Source organism: Heloderma suspectum, chromosome 5, assembly GCF_057233095.1.
Source record: "Heloderma suspectum isolate Gila_16-S chromosome 5, 16-S_ref, whole genome shotgun sequence".
NCBI lineage: Eukaryota > Metazoa > Chordata > Lepidosauria > Squamata > Helodermatidae > Heloderma > Heloderma suspectum.
The window spans coordinates 40,395,481-40,417,046 of NC_139462.1; the positions used below are offsets into that span (position 1 = coordinate 40,395,481).

General features: G+C 43.4%; 1 long non-coding RNA gene across 1 annotated transcript in view; it reads left to right on the forward strand.

Annotated features, from left to right (window-relative positions):
* Positions 1–11,451, forward strand: part of LOC146343814 (uncharacterized) — a 39,073-nt gene extending 27,622 nt beyond the window's left edge. Inside the window, exons 2-3 of the long non-coding RNA XR_014792569.1 lie at positions 10,018–10,283; positions 11,190–11,451. This is a non-coding gene — a long non-coding RNA (uncharacterized LOC146343814). The remainder of the gene's footprint in view (positions 1–10,017; positions 10,284–11,189) is intronic.
* The last annotated feature ends 10,115 nt before the right edge of the window (positions 11,452–21,566 follow it).

The window sequence follows — 21,566 nt, forward strand, 5'->3', positions numbered from 1 at the left end:
CCTGTAAGTGGTGTGTTTTCCCAAAATTTTTCTTTAAAATTAGTCATGAATTGAGTGCATGTGCATGGCAAAGCAGTCTGGACTAAAAATTGTACATGTTTCAAACACTGCAGCTCACAGATAGCAACTATGTGCAAGATCTTCAGCATGGGATCCTTCCCCCCACACACACACACCCTCTGGTTGCTCAAACTAGGGATGTACGAAAGTCACTTACCTTTTTGCGGATTGATTTGCGGTGGGGGGGAGGCACTCCGTCCCTCCCCCCGGAATCCTTGACGGGGGGAGGCGATCCGGTCCTCCCCCCCCGGAATCCTGCCCGGCCGGCTCCGCTCCGTGGTGGATCCGCGGAGCAGCCGGCCAGGGCTATCCGCAGCTGGAGTTCTGGCCGTGGACTGGCTGGTGTGGACACAAATGGCGGCCGCTGTAGCGGCCGCCATTTGCATCCAGACAGGCTGCCTTGATAGGCTACATAAGTATTTACGTAGCCTATCACAGCAGGCAAAAAAACACACCAGCGTATGCAAATGGCGGCGGCTACGGCAGCCGTCATTTGCGTTCCCTATTTTTCGCCGTTTTAGCCTACGTAAATATTTATGTAAGCTATTATGGCGGAAAAAAAAGGAACACAAATAGCTATTTGCATTCCCCTTTTTTTGCCGTAATAGCCTACGTAAATATTTACATAGGCTAAAACAGTGAAAAATAGGGAATGCAAATGGCGGCCGTCGTAGCCGCCACCATTTGCATACACTGGGTTTTGTTTTGTTTTTGCTTCCATGATAGGCTACGTAAATACTTACGTAGTCTATCACGGCAAACAGCAGACACAAATGGTGGCTGCGGCAGCCTGTCGAAAGACCAGCCACTGCTGGAGCCGCCGCCGTCCGGAACATCTGCCCCAGGTAAGCTTCGTCCCAGGGGGAATCCACAGGGGCAGGGGGGCAGGTTGTTCTGCCATGGATTTCGGGGGGGCGAATGCCAGTGCATTCAGCCTCACTGAAATCCGTGATGGAATTCTCCACCATCCCTAGCTCAAACTTCAACATGATCTTCACAACAACAGAATGAGAAGCACTTTGGAGTATTAGACAGATTTTCATGGAATCGGCTTTGGTCCATCAGGGACACACAAAGCAAGATAAGCCGAGTGTAGCATACCTCTAAAATCCGGTTTTCAAGGGTCACAAAGCACTTGAAAGGAACATACTTCCAGGTGGGGTGAGGGGAGTAGAATTGAACATCATCAGACTGGCAGGGGCTGCTCAACCAATGAGAAGGCCTTGTCCCCCACCCCCCGGTACAGGCTTCCCCTTGTTACTACTTTATTATGAATGGAGAACAACTAATTTTCCCCATGTGTGCAGATTTCCCTGAAGAAGCCAAAATCCCCAGTTCTCCAGTGCAGCATCTGAAGGGTCTCCCTGAGAGCTTCTCTCCACCCCAATTTCACTGCATTCCAGCAATCTGCCATGGAGTTATTGCTCCCACCCCATTTTTCCCTATGTACGCACTTTTGCCTTGAGAAGCCAAAATCCCCAATTCTTGAGTGCAGCATCTAAAGCCCCCCCCCCCGCAGCTCAGCCCCTCAATTTTGCCCCATTCCAGCACTCTTACCCAGAGTTATTGCTTCCAAGCCCTCCTGTCTCCCTTTCTCCTTCTCCCTGCTTGCAACGAGAAGCTCTTGTAAATGGAAAAGTCCTTACTGCGATAAAGCAGAGAAGGAACTTTGCATAACAGAGAAACAATTTTACATCAGAAACCACAAAATATCGAAGAAGCACAACATCACAATAGCGATTTAAGAAAGCAACAGAGAAGCTAAAGAGCACTTTAGGGTGAGTTACTAAAGTCAGTTTTACTGCAGGGGAGTGAGATTTATTTCTTACTTCTGAGTACACATGCACAGAAGGGAGGGATATGTTAAAGATTAAAAGCAGGCTAGCTAAAGTGAATGAATTACATTACCACTAGTGTGGTAATGTAAGGAGTCGCTGCTGCACTCCTGTGGATTTTCTCAATGGGAAAAACTACTTCCATTGGGGGAACAAGAGGGAATGCGGTGTCCCATCCCCTTGACCACATCACTGCCAGGTCACAGAGGCACACCCAGGATTTAATGGGGGGGGCATGGCACACTGTGGTAAAACTGCCAGGGAGCTGCTTTCAGTAAAAAAAAGTCAGAGTAAAAGGAGTTTCAGAAAATGCAGCTTTTCAAGAGGGAAACAGCTGGTTGGCAGCAGATTGGTGATGATGTCATCTGTCGCGAAGGAACTCAGACTGCTCTACCTTTGCACTAAATCGCTCATGAAGACCTCCCCTAGTTCTCTTATCTTCTGTACTGTGGACACTCACAACATAATCCTTGTAGTGCCTGAGAACATTTCCCTATTAATACGACAGAGTTGTCAATGGCATACACTTGACCAAAAACAAAATACCAAATACTGAAATACATAGAGCTTTTTTGGTTTGTTTCATGTTTTGTTTGCTTGCTTGTTTTAACTGAAGGTAAATTCCAAGTGGGGAAAAGAATGTCCCTGCAAAAGAATGCAGAAAGAAAATTATTTATACCATATTGTAATACATAATGTAGGTTACAGAATGCTCAATGAATACATCAAATGGATTAAATTCTAAAATGACTGAGAGTGTAGACAAGCTGTAGTTTTTGAGAGTCTTGAAAATGGTTTGAGTGAGGCCGCACACACACATCCCATAGCCATTTCTGGTCAAGTAAGTTTTTCAGATTTTTTAAGCACTACAAAATTAGCGAAACTCGTTAGCAGCAGCAATAGTGAGATCCATGTTCACACCACAGGCAATGATATATTTCTCATACCGCCTTCAAACCTATCTCAGTTTCCAGCCTGTGATATTTAGGGATGGACAACTCTGTCAGTTTTGCTTTCTCCCACATTTGAATGTTAAAAATTTCAAATTCTTTCCATCCTAATATGAAGAAATTTGCAAATTTTGGTAAATTCTTATCAAAAATGAACTGAAATTCTCAGCCTTCTGCACTGGCTAAATTCAGTAGTTATAGCTATTCCCAGCATGGAGAGAACATTGTTGTACCTGCCTTTGATACAGTTGTTAAAGCTGATGATCCTGTCAGGGAAAAGAAGTGGCAACCCTAATTAAGCACCATAAACATGGTTGAATACACAGGGATTCAAACCCAGACTTCTAAGAGCTAAGCACTCAAAGCCCTGGGACTGGAATGACAAATCTATCAGTTTCAGTTTCTCCCACATTTGATTTTTTTTAACCTCAAGTTTTTTTTTCTGTCATGAAGATGAAGAAATTTGTGAATTTTAGTAAATTCTTATAAAAAATGCACTGAAACAAAATTCTCACCCATCCCTAGAGATATTTATTTATTCATATTTTAAGCCCATCCTTCCTCCAAGGAATCCCAGGGTAGCATTCATGGTTCTGCCCTGGCCATTTTACCCTCACAGAAACCTTATGAGGTAGCTTAAGACACACAGAGAGAGAGAGAGAGAGCATGCGACTATACCAACGTCACCCAGTAAGTTTCATGCCTGAGTGGGGACTTGAACTTGGAGAGCATCCTTTGAGGGCTGAGGCATACCATTTGTGTGCTGGATTCTTGCCCTTCCTGGTAAGGCTAGTGGTAAATGCCTCTTTATGGCAAGGTGTCACTTTGTCTTGCCTGAAGGAGGCGGTGGTAAGACCTTTGTTAATTAAAAAAAAAATACCTCCCTGAGCCCCACTGTGTTGGATAATTTCCATCCAGGATCCAATATTCCGTTCTTGACCAAGATGCTGGAGCATGTGGTGGCCTTTCAGCTCCAGGGGTTTCTGGATGAGGAGGATTACATTGATCCATTTCAATCTGTCTTCAGGCCTGGTTATGGGATAGAGACAGCTTTGGTTACCTTGGTGGATGATCTATGGCAGGAACTGGACAAGGGGAGTGTGTCCCTGCTGGTTCTGCTGGACCACTTGGCAGCTTTCAGTACCATCAACCATGGTATCCTTCCAAGGCATCTGTCTGGGATGGGACTTGGTGGCTCCTTTAATACACAATTTCATGTGCTGGTTATAACTGCGGATGGTGCGGGCGCCCAGGTGCAGCTTGAAGCCCGGCGAGAAATCACTTGATCAGCCCCCCAGATGCCAATCCGCAGTCCCCAGCACTTATTGAGTTGGGAAAGCTTGTGGGCATCCTCTTCCTTGCCATTTTCCACTCAAATGGCTGCTCATGCTTTTCTGTAACTAACCCATAAGTGCAAATAGGGGCCTTAAAGGGGCCATGTCCACAACAATACAGGCATTCATGCCTGTAATATGGCTGACATGGCCCCTTTAAGGTTCCCCATCCTGCTGCCTCCTGCTCAGCAACTACACCTTCCTCTGCCGGCGCCCAGCAGACGAAGCATGGTTGCTTGGCGGTGGTGGTGGCAGGATGGGAACCGAGAGAGAAGTGCCATGGAGCTTCCCTCTCAACTCCCAATCTGCTGCCTTTGCTGCCACAAGCCCGCAACCAGCCACCATTGTGCATACAATGGTGGCTAGTTGGGGAAGTGGGCACGGGCTTGACGCATGCCCATGGACCTCTGGGCAGCTGGTACCCTGGCAGGGCTCCAGCAAGAGAAGGGCAAAGTGGCAGCAGGTGAGTTCATCCATCCCTAGTTATAATCAATAAAGCACTATATGACTTGGGACCAGGCTACCTAAAAGACTGCATTCACCCATATGAGCCCGCCTGGTTTTAAAATCTTTGTGGGAGGTACTTCTTTCAGTTCTGCCACCATCAGAGGCACATTTGGTGAAGACACAAGAGAGGGCCTTCTCGGCGACTGCTCCCAGGCTCTGGAACTCCCTCCTGAGGGAGGCTAGGGTGGGCCTTTCTCCAGTTTCCTTCTGCCAGCAGGCAAATATATTTTTATTCAGGCAGGCCTTTGACATATAAGCTGGTCTGTTGCTGAAGGGGGTGAGTTGGGTGCTGTTCATTTATTTTATTGCTGTATTTTAGTTGTGTGTTTTTATTTTTTATGTTATAATTAAGATTTTGTTTTCAATCTGTATTTTATTACTGTTAGCCACCTTGGCTGCCATTTTTGGTAGAGAGATGGGATAATAATTAAATGAAATACATGATAAACCTAGGTCTTCCCTGTCCTAGTTAAGCATACTCACCATTACATCAGGGATGGACAGATATCCGGCTCCCAGGAACTACTTTGTTTTTTACTAGCACTCTGAGATCCACCAACTGGAGCCTGGTGCAAAACATATACACTTAAGAGTTTAAAAATTCTAAGCCTATGCCTTTCTTTTGAATACCAGAACAGACTAGGTCTCACAGTCTGTCCACACAAAAATCTAATCCTGGTTACCCCAAGGTTTCTTCATTTCAGCAGTATAATTTAAGGAAGGGGTGTGGAGGGGGGGGGCATTTTGTTGCTGCTGTTATTAAACAATTGGGAGCAGAAAGCCTTGCCTATCAACTGCTACCCTGTTGATAGCAGTTTTGGGTGCTAACCAAAACCACCCTGAGATCTACCAGCATGCTCAGTCAGATCTACCTTCTTGTCTACCCCTGTACTGTGCCATACCAGTCTGGTGTTATTTAGTTACTGATATGCCTGTATCCTTAAGAGATATGGTAAAAACAACCAATTCCTCTTCCTTCCTTCCTCTCTCTCTCTCTCTCTCTGCTTTCCTCTGCTGCTTCACCCTGTCAGCCATGCTATGATAGTATTGTTACAAATAATAACACTACTTACCTAATTGTGTGCCCGTCTGATAAATGTAGGGATGTACGAAAGCCACTTACCTTTTTGCAGCTTGGATTTGCGGTGGGGGGGAGGCGCTCCGTCCCTTCCCCTGGAATCCTCGTTGGGCTGGCTCTGCTCCGCGGCGGCTCCGTGGAGCCGCCGGCCAGGGCCATCCGCAGCCGGAGTTACAGCCGCAGACGGGCTGCTGCGGACGCAAATGGCAGCCGCTATAGCGGCCGCTATTTGCATCCAGCGAAGCTGCCGTGATAGGCTACATAAGTATTTACGTAGCCTATCATGGCAAGCCAAAAAAAAACCCCAGCGTACGCAAATGGCGGCAGCTACAGCAGCCACCATTTGCGTTCCCTATTTTTTGCCATTTTAGCCTACGTAAATATTTACGTAGGCTATTATGGTGAAAAAAAGGGGAACGCAAATAGCGTAGTGGGCGCTATTTACATTCCTTTTTTTCCCCGCAGTAATAGCTTACATAAATATTTACGTAGGCTAAAACGGCAAAAAAAAGGAACGCAAATGGCGCCCACTATGCTATTTGCATTCCCCTTTTTTCCGCCGTAATAGCCTACGTAAATATTTACGTAGGCTAAAATGGCAAAAAATATGGAACGCAAATGGCGACCGCCGTAGCCGCCGCCATTTGCGTATGCTGGGGTTTGGGGGGGGCGCTTGCCGTGATAGGCTATGTAAATACTTACATAGCCTATCACGGCTATGATGAAGAAGCGAATGGTGGCCGCAGGGCGGCCGCCATTCACAAGTCAGCGCAGAGGGCAGCAGGTAAATGCTCCGTTTCACGCACCTTTCGTGGGTTGGGGGGGCGGGGGCTTCGTTCCACCACAGATTTCGAGGGGCCGAATGCACTGGCATTTGGTTTCACCGAGATCCATGGCGGAATTCTCTTACATCCCTAGATAAATGACTGTGCAAACAGCCTACATAGGAGCTAGATTAAACTGCAGACTGGCAGACTACATGCAATGATGGGTCCACCCTATGCTGCAGAAAGGCATCTCATAGGTAAAAGGCAAATTCTTAAACTCCCCTGAAAGACAAACTGCAAGAGAGAAAGACAAAAAGAAAAAATGGAAAAAAGATTAATCACTCTGTTTCCACTGTCAAAGCTCACTTTCTAGATTACACCAATTTAGCAGTTCAGCACTTAACACTGTGTATTTCATAGCCCCAAATCACATTAATACATGATTTAGGAAATAAACAGAAGTTAAAAATAAAATCCTTCTGGATCCTCTGTTGTTTTAAAACGTAAGGGGCTCTGTAATCCTTTAAACCGGTAAACACTAGCAAAGAGACCATTGTCACTAAATCAAAATCATCTTTGCAGAAACAGTGCACTGAAAGTTTTTTTCCACGCACTTATGCTAAACACCCCTTAATGGGATAGCAGCTTCATCTTTAGCATCAGTATGCATTGACTTTGTGAGTAGCCTTATGCTGCCTTGTTATCATAAACCAAGATAAAGCCAAAACCCTTAGCACATTAAAGGATGTTCTCCTACTCCTATAAAGTCCCATCATATGGAGTAGGAGATGTGTAAGAGTACTACTACATTCATGTTTAAACAAAGATATAAGACAAAATCCTCAAGGAAGTTCTACACTGAAATGCTACAATAATGTATTTTGGTGATTTGGTGATTGGTATTTTTGCTATTGGTTTCAGTAAGTCCAGGAATTGTTACAACTGTTCTGACACAGTTGAGTAATGGCTAGTATATACGCTAGTTATGGTGTAAATACACAGTATGTGTGTATATGATTTGTGTGTGTGTGTGTGTAGATATATATACATCATGTGTGTGTGTGTATATATATGTAAATATATATATATATATATATTTACATCCCTAAATATTAGGGATGGTGGAAAAATCCGCCATGGACTCCAATGGGGCCGGATTCTTTGGAATGAAGACAGCGACCCGGACCAGCCACAGCCAAGTAGTTTCCGTCCCGGGGGGGGGATTTCGGGGGGTGGCAGGGGGGTTAGTCTGTTCCGCCACGGACTCCGTGGGGCCGGATTCCAAAGAATCTGGCCTCGTTGGAGTCCATGGTGGATTTTTCCGCCATCCCTAATATTTAGGGATGTGAATATTTACGTAGCCAATCACAGCCAACAGCAGGGACGCAAATGGCATCCCCTTCACTGGACGCCACTTGCGTCCGCAGACCGGCTGCAGCCAGAAGTCGGGCAGCGGCCAGAGCTGGCCGGTGGGAGCGGAGCTGGCTGGGGAGGATTCCAGGGGGAGGACCGGATTGCCTCCTCCCGCCTGCAGACCCCCCCCCCACAGACCCCAGGTAAGGGGATCGTACATCCCATATATATATATATATATATACACACACACACACACACACACACACACACACAATGTACTGAATTGACAAGGATAACTTCTCACCATTTCACCCATATCAAAATTGGTTGTTTTGTTCCAACTATAATTTGGGGATGAGTCAAAATGCCTTAGGGAGGAAGAGAACTAGAGCTGCCATCATTTTTGAAAATTCAAAATAACTGCCACCATGAAAAAATGAATGACTCCTTAACCACTCACTGGGAATCCTCATTATATTATTATTATTTATTACATTTCTATACCACACCATAGCTGAAGCTCTCTGGGCGGTTTACAAAAGTTAAGACATTAAAATTCAATATACAAAGTTTAAAAGCCATTCACATAAAAGCATACGGACAATATATACAAACAACATATAACTAAAAAAGACTTTGAATGAAAAACAATTTTTAACAAATCCAACAATAAAACAACACAGCTTAAAAACAGTATATATAAGTCAGCAAAAGGAACAAGAATTCTCAAAAGGATAACAGCCTGCCAGAATAACAGTCTTTAATGCCTGCTTAAAAACCTTCAAAGAGGTCAGCAGGCACATTTCAACCAGCAGGTGATTCCACATCTGATCTGAAGGGTGGCAAAAGAAAAGGTCCTCTTGCGTGTGGCTGCCAGTCTCGCATAGGCAGCCACAGCAGAGAGCTCTCAAAGGACCTTAGGTGGTAGACTGGCCTGGGGCATAGGGGAGAAGGCACGCCCTAAAGGACCTAGATCATGTAAGGCTTTAAAGGTAAGAACCAGCACTTTATATTTTGCTCGGAAACAAATTGGCAGCCAGTGTAGATGGTTGCCACAGCGTGTCCCAGAGACCAACCTGGCTGCCATAGTTTGTACTAGTTGAAGTTTCCAAACTAAATATACAGGCAGCCCCAAGTACAGTGCATTACAGAAATCAAGCCTAAAGGTTAACAGCGCATGTACCACCGTTACCAGGTCCACATGTTCCAGGAATGGGCATAGCTTGGGTATCAGCCGAAGTTGGTAACAGGCACTTCTCACTGTTGCCTCCACCTGGGGTGCCAGGAGCAGAGTTGGGTCAAGAAGCACCCCCAAGCTATGAACTTGCTCCTTCAGGGGGAGTGGAACCCCATCCAGAACTGGTTGACATACCTCAATACCTGAATTAGGACCCTTCACGATGAGCACCTCTGTCTTGCCTGGATTCAACTTCACCTTGTTCTCCCTCATCCAGCTCATTACCGACTTCAGGCGATCATTCAGAGGAGTCCTACCTTCCTTGGATAAAGATGTTAAGGAGAAATAGATTTGGGTGTCATCAGCGTACTGATAACACTCAGCCCCAAACCACCTGATGATCTCTCCCAACATGTAGATATTGAACAGCATCAGGGATAGAATGGAGCCAGAGGGACTCCACATAATAGTTCCTTTTTCAACTATTCCCAAATGACACCATCTGAAACCATCCTGAGAGAAAGGAGCAGAACCACTGCAGAGCAGTGCCCCCAACCCCCAACTCCCTCATGCAGTCCAGAAGGATACCATGGTCAATGGTATCGAATGCTGATGAGAGATCCAAAAGAATCAACAGGAGTGCACTCTCCCTGTTGATTCCCAGGTGAAGATCATCCACCAAAGTGACCATGGCAGTTTCAACTCTATATCCCATATATGGATAGTTACAAAAAATGCACCCAAACTTTTACAGAGTGGGCAGATTCTTTCTCCAGCAAGTCATTTTAGTTGAGAGATGCAATGTTAAATACCCCTCCAAAGAAAGGGTAGTGACTGAGGCAGCCTGGTTAAAAATATAAAGTCACAGTGTGCAACTGTATTTTAAATTTGAAATATTAGGACAAACTTTTTAAATGTTTTGATTTCTTTTCTTTCTTTTTTCTTTTTTAAAGAATGGCTTGCAAAAACCCAAAGTTACATTATTCAAAATCAGGCCCAAATGGCATCTCATGGCATCCTTTGTGGAGGTGGAAGACATGGACATCAGAGATTAACAGTTCAATCCTATGCATGTCTAATCAGAAGGAAGTTCCATTGAGTTCAACAGGACATATTCCCAAGAAATTCTATTGATGAACCAGTGAAATGATTCAGCAAAACAATGCTGAAACAAAGTTTGGGAACCATTTCACACTATCATTTATCCTCGAATTACCAGGTCAGTTTCACAAATGATTGGTTGAATGGCTTTTTTTCACCAGTCTGTTTCTGTTTATTATTTATATGTAATAAATTTAATCGTATATGTATGTATGTGCGTGTGCGCGCGCGCGCACACGCGTACACACGCATGTGTGTAAATATTGCTGGTGCAAACTTCAGTCCTTAAAACAGAGATCAACCTCAATGGGATGTTAACAAACATTTTTTTTGTAGCATCTCTCCCCTAAATCATTTAATTTAATTATTCCCCATCTCCCTTTTCCTTCTATATCATAGTTCATTCATTTAGATATTTTCTGTAGTTCTTCCTTTTGAATAAGGCAGTAAGGTCTTACATCCAAACAACTTGGATTGCACAGAGGATGGATTGCACAGAGGATGTTTTCCCATTTTCTTGTCAAACCAGCTTCAACTATTCTGTTGGCATACAGTTCATGGAGTTGAGCTATAAAGCTATTGAACTGATGACAGCAGCAGACAAGAATTCAGAGACAGCAGACGGACATATCCCAGACAGACTGATAGCACTTCAGCTTTTAAGTGACACCTCTTTTTAAAAATCCATGGGGAAAAAATGCATACTATCATCGTGTCATGTGGGGTGTTAAACATGGTTCATCTTTATTACTTGACAATCCTTCGTCCATGGTCCACAAACCCTTGGAGAGCCACTGCCAGTCAGAGTACAGCTAGATGGGCCAATGGTTGGACTTCGTTTAAGTGTTGGTGTAATGTTGTCTTCTTTTTTTGTAGCCTGAAGGATCTGACATCAGCTAGTTTCTTAGATATTAAAGCAAGTTAAGATCATTATGAGAATTATTTGCATTCTCTGCATAAAACATGCCATAGGAACATATCGTGCAGTCCTAATACTTAACATGTCTTCTATGCACATATTCAGCAGGACCTTGTAGCGGCACAACAGTGTGGGTTGGCACTCTTAAGAACGTATGGAAGAATTATATAAATCCAAATCTGCACTCCCCAGAGACATGACAATGCCAGGAACAGCAGTCATATCTGAAGGCACCATCGTGGCTTCATACAAGGTTACCAGTCTCACAGCATGTATGTGGGCAAAGAAAGCTTGATGGAGTGTGGGGAACATCAGGTATATAGCTCCTCAGTTCCCGTCCCCCCAAAAATAAAGATTGCAAAGTTTTAACCGCCTGTGAAACCAGTTCATTTTTTTGTTAAAGTATCGTTTTTTTAACCATCTGGACTTCTCCCATTTCAGTCTAGGACCAACCATCTTGATTTTGATTCTGGTTATTCCTGTAAGGCCTACTGCATCAGTCACTTCTCCAGTTAAAGCAAACTGTAAGCATTTTGTCCTGTTCAAGAGGGATTGCTGGATCTGTAAGTGTCTATAGACAGTTTTCTCCTTATCTCTGGTTCTTTTCTGTCAGTTTGGTGAATCAATGTTTAGATTATTTCCAGAGAGGGAACAGCCTTCTTTGCAGTCACTGGAAAATGTCAAAGGGTCATCTGAGTGTGAATCCACTATTGGAGCCTAGGAATGTGTTATTTAAGAAAAGAACAAAAAAGGCTGGGCTGCAGTTTCAGCTTGTGAAAAATTAAGGTGTCATTGAACAAGCCTTTTAACAATGTTTGGGTAGAGGTTGGCCTCAAGGGCTTTAGACCCCATTTAACTTAGAGCTACAACACTGGAGACAAACAATCAAATACTTTAAAAGCCAGGCAGTGTTTCAGGTCGGTTTGGAATGGCAAAACTTTGAACTTCCCAAAGGAAACAAATGGGCAGGATCTTATTTGAAATTAATTTACTTTTTTTTGCATTAATGGCCCAGCTGATGCATTTTGAAGGGAAATTCATTTCCTTTACACCGCTGGTCACAAGCAGAGAGCACTGTATTATAAGGTGGCATTGCCAATAGCTCTTTTGAAATGCCCTGGATAAGGAAAAGAAGCAGCTACCGCCACTTGCCTTGTCATCTTCCTCTGGACAATGGTGCAGGCTGGGCCCAGCAAGACAGGTCAAACAAACAGGCAGCAGCAGCTGTGCTGAGAGGAGATGAGACTACTCAGGGTTGGGGGGTCCTTTGAGGATACCTTACTCAGACCTTCCCCCCAAAAAAACCTGGAGCTGACACTGACCTTTGCCCATGCTCTGAGGATTTAAGAACAGAAGAACAGAAGAAGAGCCCTGCTGGATCAGACCAAGTGTCCATCTAGTCCAGCATTCCGTTCGTACAGTGGCCAGCCAGCTGTTGACCAGGAACCCACAAGCAGGGCATGAGTGCAACAGCACCAGATGTGCAACAGATTTATTCATTTCTCCGTGGTAGTGCTTCCCAGAGGTACATGTGTACAATGGGATGGAGAGTTTACCATGTCTAACTATAACAGGGGAGTCTAACCTCCAGTCAAATCTGACCTGCCTGGGGTCCCAATCCAGCCATTCAGGGTTCCCCAGATGACCACACACCCTTTCCTCAGCTCCTTTCTCCCAGCCTCTAGTTTCCTGGCTTTTACACAGTTCTTTCCCATTCTAAAGGTTGAAATGTCTCTCCTAAGGCTTCGTTACTAGCAGTAAGAGCTTTAAACTAAAATATTCTGGGTTCTCCAGCCCTGTCCATTTTGCCTCCAGCCCCACCCACCACTAGAATGTGACCCCCAAGAGCTTTTGAACTGAATTCAGCCATTAAGCTAAAAGAGGTATGACACCCCTGATCTATAGCAACAATACTCCATTTAGCGCACCAGCAAAAACCAGGTAAGAATTCTGTTTCAACCCCTTGACTGTTACTTCCCTGCAGTATTTGCACAACGTAGTAAAGGTATTAAAGGGGGAATGGACAGAATGATTCCACAGTTTCCAGTCATGAAAGTGAAGCTACCTCTGTTTACAACAGCTGGGAATCTGAGTACTCTATAACTACATCTTGAAGAGAATTTTGAAGTAATCTCTGTTATACTTTAATGTGCATAGCAAGCTAATTAGACTGTAGGTTCCACACACAAAGAAAAGAAGGGATCAAATTGTACCCTAAGCTGCATCCTCAGAGCTTGCTGTTGTTCATAAAGTGCATTTTCAAAAAACAAAAAGAAAAAAAAAATCCAGGAGCAAATAAATACCTTTGAAAATAAAGGTCACACAAGACTAAGATGATACATCGCTTCTCATTTAGTTGTTTTTTTATTATTTGTGATTTCTAAAGCCAAGAGTGATTTGTCTAATGGGAAAGCAGCACAGGGGATTCCAGGTACTAAATTGTATGCCCCTGTAGGAGACCATGGTCAAAAACGACTCTGTTAATAATGTGCCTAGTATCTCGGTGGGATGCCCCAGGAAGTGAATTAGAATTGCTCTAAACTTTGCTGGGGATAAACAACAGGAAACGGACCCTACATGCTGCTAGTAGCTTAGCATAAACCCCCAGAACGCACTTCAGGCAAGACTTGCTCCTAATAAATATCCCATCTTGAATCTAGGGGGCTCTAGGTTGAGTTTGCATGATTGCTGACACATGTAGCAATCCGTTCCCGGGGTCTGGCACCAGCACAGCTTCCTTCTAAAGAAAGCAAACAGTAGTAGGCTCAAGAAGAGCTTTAAACCTGGATTTAATTTCTCACAAATGAAAGAAATGTGTCTTTTTGAAAGCCTCCTTCTCTTTCTGCAGTCACACAAGAGGCAAAACTCTGATTGTTCCTCCATTAGTCAGCAGAGTTACATGGTCAGAACAAGAAATAAAACAATGGCTCCTTTTAAAGGTGAGGACAGCGGAGCAGGGGTGTGTGGATATCTCTCAAGGTATGAACTCCCTGATGACCCATTCAAAATGAAAAGAATATTTATGATCAGCCATCATGGCAGTATTTCGTATTATAGGAATGCACAGCACAATAGAACCAAACAAGTGGACTGAAATGGATCCTTCCCTGGGTGCTTTAGTCTAATTTTATTGCCATTCGTGTTTCTAGAGAACCCATCACAAGTGGCAAGTACAAAGGTACCACTTTCACTGAGTGTCAGAAATTGAGAATGAAGGATTTCCTGCTGCACACATGGGGAAAGGAAAGGAAAGCATATAATGAGGTGATGGACTAAAGAGAAAAAAAAAACACATTGACATAAATATGGGACAGTCACATTTTTAAAGAGTATTGAGACCAGAAGAAAATGTCGAAGTGATGCTAAATAAATACTAATATAAACTTTGCAACAGACCACATAGTTAAGCTACTGTCTCTAAGACTTAGTCCCCTTATCTGCCATATGTGGGTTAAAATATTGAATTACCTTTCAGACGTCTTGTAAGGATTACACTAGATCACATACTTGAAAGCGTTATACAAATGTTACATATTGTTTTGATGGTACCAAGTCTAACAGCTTATCATACATGAATATTCTAGTATTCTAATACCTACTCTTTAAAGTTCAGCTATGATCCAGGACTTTTGGGTCTGACTATCCACACACTACAACAAGAAGGGGTTTAGGGAGGGGAAATTATGTAAAATAACTTATTGGATCACACTGTTTCTGATCCTCTTAAGCACCTCACAAAGAGTGAGAGATTATGCTGCCCCGAAGTGCTTTGCAAAGAAAAAAAAGAGGGCAGCACCAAACACAAGGAAGCAAAAATAAAGAGACAATGCCTTAGAATGGAACAAAAATGGATTTAAAAAAATAAAATAGTACAATGTGATTTACTGTTTAAATATTTTACATGAGATTTATTAAGGCAACGGACAGGCCTTAATAGGAAAACTGTATTCCTGGACAATTTAGAACCCATGGCATGCAGTGAACTGGAGTTAACCCTTTTCTCTCCAGCCATGGTCCCAAAGAAAGAAGGAGATCCCCCTATGGCACCAATGGAACTTCTCTCCCAGGGCTAGTGACAGAGCTGGGGGTGGGGGGGAGTGATTTTCATTGGGACCGTAGCAGGGGAGGAAAGGGTTACATTTCTCCTCCTCTTACACCACAGTCTTGACAAAAGGTGGAGGGCACACCTGCTATTAATTTTTCTTTAAATTAAAAAATGCAGCAAATGATGCATTTAGCTTGCAATCCAGTACCCTCTTTCCTGGGAGAAAGCCCCATTGGACTCAGTTGGACTTACTTCTGAGTAGACTTGTATAGGAGTGCAATCTTAGGGCTCCTTCACACAGAGCTTTTAACCTGCTGTTGAGATTGCTCACTCACAAAGGTTTGTGATGACATTGTGAACCTCCAGGGCATCTGCTGGACTAAATGACCTTTATTCCATTTTTAAATAGATGAAGATAATGAGCTATCAAATTATCCCACTTGGGGTCCGCTTGAGTTCCCTCCATGAAAAGAGGAAAAGCGGCAAGAAGAGGAGTGAGATCAATGAAACATATGGATGACTCAGATAAGGGGGAGAAGGAGGGGGAAAGGGGACAAGGGGGAAAGAAGCACATGTAAAGGGAGTCTGTTGTGATCCTGCATTTAAATGGAAGCAGAAAACCCCATTTTAAATGCAGGATTTTAGGCTGCTGTAGAGATGCTCTTGGTGTCATGTCTAGTTTGGTTTGGTCCTTAGACTGAAATATATATAATATTCTTGTTTGTAAATATTGATTTTATTTATTTTATTTATTACATTTTTATATGGCCCAATAGCCAAGGCTCTCTGGGCAGTTCACAATTAAAACCGTAAAATACAACTTGACAAGACATAGTATAAAACTTTTAAAAGTTTGAAAGTACCACATAAAACCAAAGTAAAACCCAGTGGCAGTTACAGCCCAGGGAAAGCCTGTGTGAAAAGGTGAGTTTTCAGGAGGTGTTTAAAAGATGTTACATTTTCTGCCTCCTGAACTGCATAAGGTGTTTTTTTCCCCAGGGGGTGGATGAGCCGATCTACATTGCGCCCGCCATCGCAATGACTTCGGTGTCCCGTCAGGTTAAATGCTCTCTCATTAAAACATGATTATTCACACTCACCCATTTTCCCCGTTGCAGTGCTTCATCGAATGCGCGAGCTCGGTTCACACTCGAGCGCTGTGCTGTTTTCCTGCTGTTTTCCTGTGCGCACTTGTCTGATCTCGGATGCTAAGCAGGGTCGGCTCCGGTCAGTAGTTGGATGGGCGACCGCCTGGGAATCAGGCTTCCTGCAATGAGCAGGGGGTTGTTGTATCACTTCAAATGAGACTAAGTTTTACCCCCTCCTTTTTTAAAAAGGATGTTTTTTTAAAAAAAATTAAGGTGTTATCCTGGCAGAATCGGGGCTTCTCCGCTTTTTCTAATTGAGGCATGAACTTCAAAGCTTCTGAACTGAACTCAGTCCTTTCATGCAAAAAATCCCTTCTGATCACTCCCCCACGATTAATTACAGCAGCCTAATTTAGGACCTTCCCCTAAAAGCCCATCTTTGTTGCTATTGTTAAAGAATTGGGAGTCAGCTGGCCCGGCCCAAGACATTTCGCTCAATGGAAAAGACAGAAGGAGTCTCAGGATGTGAGAAAAGAAAGTTTTATTCTTCAAAGTGGCCCCAGGCATTCTGGCCCTGTGGCATATATTTCTGGGCCTTCAAGGTCTTCAAGAGATTCAATGTCTTTCTAACTAGTACAATCACAGGTACAGCTAAATTATGTAGAGAAAATATATAAAAACTGCTGCTTACAAATTACGTCACCAGTTGCAGAATTTATTCTTCGAGACATCTTTTCAGAGATCTTTGCAGGCTACTTACAAATTTCAAGTATGTAGACATAGACATAGTATTAGTATGTTTATGTAGTCTAATATGATATTTTAAAATGTTTATGTATATAAATGCGTATTAATGTATAGTATTATCCATATTTTATAGCCCCTGAAGAAGGCCCAGATATATATGCCACCTTGAAACACCTTGGGCTACTTTGAAGGGCTGAAACACCTTGGGCTACTTTGAAGAATAACACTTTATTTTCCTACATCCTGTGACTTGTTCTCTCTTTTCCATTGAGTTATTTTGGATGTTCTCCCCTTTTGTCGAGCCCAAGACATGTTGCTGATGCTGATGGAGGCAAAGGACAAGATGCCCCCACCCCTCCTTCGGTTTCATGTTCAGAAACCAAATGGACTTGCAGTTGAATCTTTGACACTGGCAATGAAACAGCACCTGAGGACAGCTGCCTAGCTTACAGAGGCAGCGGAGTGCGTGTATGTGTGCCATGCAGGCTTCATGGTGCACACAACTCTGTTCTGCAACACCTCACTGCTTCTGCCTGTCCCCAGCATCTGCCATCTGACGAGGATGCTTCATTGTGTCTAATAGCAGGGCTGGGCTAGCCCTGGGAGTCAGAAAACCCTGGCTGGTCTACTGCAAATCACCCAGAGATCTACTAGTAGATTCCAGTCTACCCACCCTTATACTATATTGGTCAGCTAACTAACTGATGGTTTGACTGTAACATACTAGGTTAAAATACACAGGAGTCCTATGCTGCATACTATTCTGGGGCTGCCATGTTCTGTGGCCCATCTCTTTGCTTTCACACAAAGAGAATGTCAGATATGAATGCTGTACTTCTTGCTAGTTGGCAGTACTGCCTTGGAAACCAAACTTCCCTTGTGATCCACCTGTTCCAAATGATGCCATTGTCCGAATATTGCTGGTGCGATGGGGAATCAAACCACGGAAAAGCAGTATGCATGGTGCACTGGCGGCATATGAACTAGCCCCTTGCCTCATCAAAGAAGTACCGCTGCTTTTCTTATGTCAAAATCAGGTAACCTCATCTTATTGAGATTGTAAGAGCTGGACCATAAGGAAGGCTGAGCGCTGCAGAATCGATGCTTTCGAACTGTGGTGCTGGAGAAGACCCTTACGAGTCCCCTGGACTGCAAGGAGGTCAAATCAGTCAATCCTAAAGGAAATCAACCCTGACTGCTCATTGGAAGGACAGATACTGAAGCTGAAGCTCAAATATTTTGGCCACCTAATGTGAAGAGAAGACTCCCTGGAAAAGACCCTGATGCTGGGAAGGATTGAAGGCAAAAGGAGAAGAGGACGGCAGAGGATGAGATGGCTAGATAGCATCACCGATGCAATGAATATGGACTTGAGCACACTCCGGGAGGAAGGCCTGGCGTGCTATGGTCCATGGCACCATATGGTCCAAAGAGTTGGACACGACTGAACAACAACAACAACAACCTGCAGTGAAGTCAAGGGAGAAGTCATTTGAACAGTGTGCTCCTTCAGTGCCCTTGTTTGTTTGTACTATCTTTTTTCCTAGTTCATAACAGATTCTTTCTACATGAGGCATTTATTGTGTGCCCATGGTTCCTCACTCATGGTAGTTTGTGGGTGCTTTACATGACATCCTCCTCCTCTAGGGCCTCTCCTGTTCTTTGCAACCATTGTAGCAGGCAGTGTGTGTGTGTGTGTGTGTGTGTGTATGCTAACAAGGAAAGTCTGGTATTTCTATGAATAGTGGCATTAATCCTGCGTATCTGGCACAATTCCACTATACCACAATGCCTCCTAGTGGTTGTGTATTGGAACATATTGAAAGGCAGAGAAAGACACACACACACACACACACACACATGGAAAAAATATATGTAAATGAGCCAAGCTTAATCCAACAAAGAATCTAGAAGCAGAAGCCTCAGTAAAGTGGTGGGTTACAAGCCTCATGTCGAAAAACCCTATGTCAAGGAGGCTGGAGATTTGGAAGTCTGAAATTCCCCTAAATAGTTCCATGTGTACACAAGGAGCTGCAATAAGCATCAGGCTACAACAAGTTAAATGTTGAAGTTTAGAATCTTTCTGTTCAGGGATTCAGCAAGGAAGCCATGATCTTTTCCAGAACACTCTATTCCATTCCATTCCATTCCCCTTCCACCTGGCTTTCTGTTATTTCCCACCCTCCAACAGATACTTAGCAATCTGTGGCCACTGAGCATGCTCAGTCGTCGTCACTGAGGTGGTTTAGTTCCACCTGCCTTAGGGATTTTTTTCTCCCAAAAGGTTCTGTGTGTGTTTGGCGGGGAGAGGGACCTTTGTGCTTTCTGGACTTTTATAATTTTAATTGCATTAACTGCAGTGCTGTTTATGGAATGTGTAAACTGCCTGGAAGGCCATATTGATAGAATGGTGGGATTTTTTTAAAAGCAAATAAAGTATTGAAGACATGTTTTTGCCATCTCTTACACCTGAAATTTGCCCCCTTTTAATGGATTAAAAATTGAGTCTGCCTAGCTTTAGGAGAGGCAATATTTTTGGATGAGTTGTGATGTACTTTGTCTCCTCTAATCTGTAATTTATTTATATCAGTGGACCAAAGCTATAAATTCAGCCCTGACACGTTTCATGGTGTGAACCTCCCGATCTGCTCTAATCCCCAGATTAGATATTGAAGTGCTGCTTCAATTGTGCAGCATTATCACATCCTATCATTTGGCCTCCTTTCAAACTGTAGCATTTATTGACAATACTTTCAAAGCTGTTGCTAAGTTGTGAGCACCCCGCCTTATCTGCTCCTGCTTTTACAGCATCACTTAGGTAGACATTTGTGCAGGAATCACTATGCTAATATTACTGACAAAAATGATGTGTGTTTGACCTTTTTCTTCTGTTCTGCGTTTAGTAATTTCTTTTCTGGCAATGATCTGACAACCTGATTTCTCTTCTCTGTTCCTCCACCTATCTTTACTTGGATAGTTGCCTTTAGGAGCAACCCCGAATCTACCATTGGTAAATTGTCATCTTGAATATCCTCATTTTAACTTTTTCCTCTAGATTATATTCTAATATTGCTTGAGATCAATAATGCAGAAGTTTTGGATGAACTGGTTGGTTTGTTGGCTGGTTTCCAGAAACCACAAGTCCCATACAGGCACTGATAGTTAAAGGAAAAAGAGAACAATAAACAAAGGGCACAAGGTGAGAAAAGAGACAGACTACAAGCAATATTAAGTACATCAGATAATTTTCCTTCTAAATAACAACTGGATGAGGGGGATCAGACATTTAACATCATACCTAGTTTGTCCAAGGTTAATTAAAATCTAATAAATGGGGAAACCCCAAAATGGTTAACCAAAAAGCAATGGGGTCAACAAAAAAAGTGTTTTATTCCAAAGAGGAACAGTTCACATCTTTGGAATAAAACTCCTTTTTTGTTTACCCCATAAAACCTTTTGCTTATCCAAGGTTAATTATGCATATTTATGCATTCCCATTCATTTCAATGGGAAGGATTTTAAGGACGTGCTGAATTCTCCCACTGAAATCAATGGGACTTAAATGTGCTTAAGTTTGGCCTGATCATACCCCAAACAGATTTGATTGCCTATCCGAGTTGCTGGCAGATTGCCTTCCCATTCTTGTCTGAGAGAATACCGAAAACAGAGAGCAAACTATGTTAATTGAATGGTAGTATGCTAGCTCTTACTCGGAGATGGGCTTAGCACTGAAGTTTCATTAAGCTCTTCAGCAGCAGTCTAGCAAATAAAGACAAGCCACCAACAAAAGCATACTCAATGTGATACATACAGCTCATTTTCCAGTTCCAGTTTCATTCGGTTCTTCCAGAACCCTTTAGGTTGAAGGCCCATTGCTTCCTTCTGTGCAGTCCTATATGTGTTGCATCACAGATCTTAAAATAGGGCTATTTTGAAAGCGCATTTTAGCTCCCATGACTCCCAGGGAAAAATTGGTAACTGACCAATTTGATACTGACCAACCTTTTCCCAGCTTCGGACAAGGCACCTTCAACTGGCTGGATCTTTTTGAAATATAAACAATCTAACTTGGCCAAATTGTCAAATTGGGCAGTATCCAGCTGTGTCATTCCATTAGCGCAAACGGTGTGGTGCTAGTGGAAACTAGGTTCTGCACTATGTGCAAGAGAAGAATCCAACTAAAGTTACATTTGCGTAAGCATGGTTGCACAAGTGGTTTTGCATAATGCTTTTGCGTAACGTTGCGCATAACCCGTTGTGCAACCAGTTGCACAACTGTTTTGTATCTATTGTGCAACCACTTGCACAACCATAATGAGCAACCACTTGCATAACAGAAAGATTCAGTGGATCTCCGCAAGTGCTATTTGTCGCTATTGGATATTGCCCAGCGCCACCTAGCAATAAGAACTCATAGCTATGCTCTGGCATGGCTAGAAGTGCAACATTAATGCAAAACATTTTGGGAAAGGGCCATAGCCCAGTGGTAGAGCATGTAGTTTGCATGTAAAAGGTTCCAGGTTCAATCCCTGACATCCCCAGGTCAGCCTGTGTAGACAATACTGAGCTAGATGGACCAATGGACTGACTTGCTATAAGACA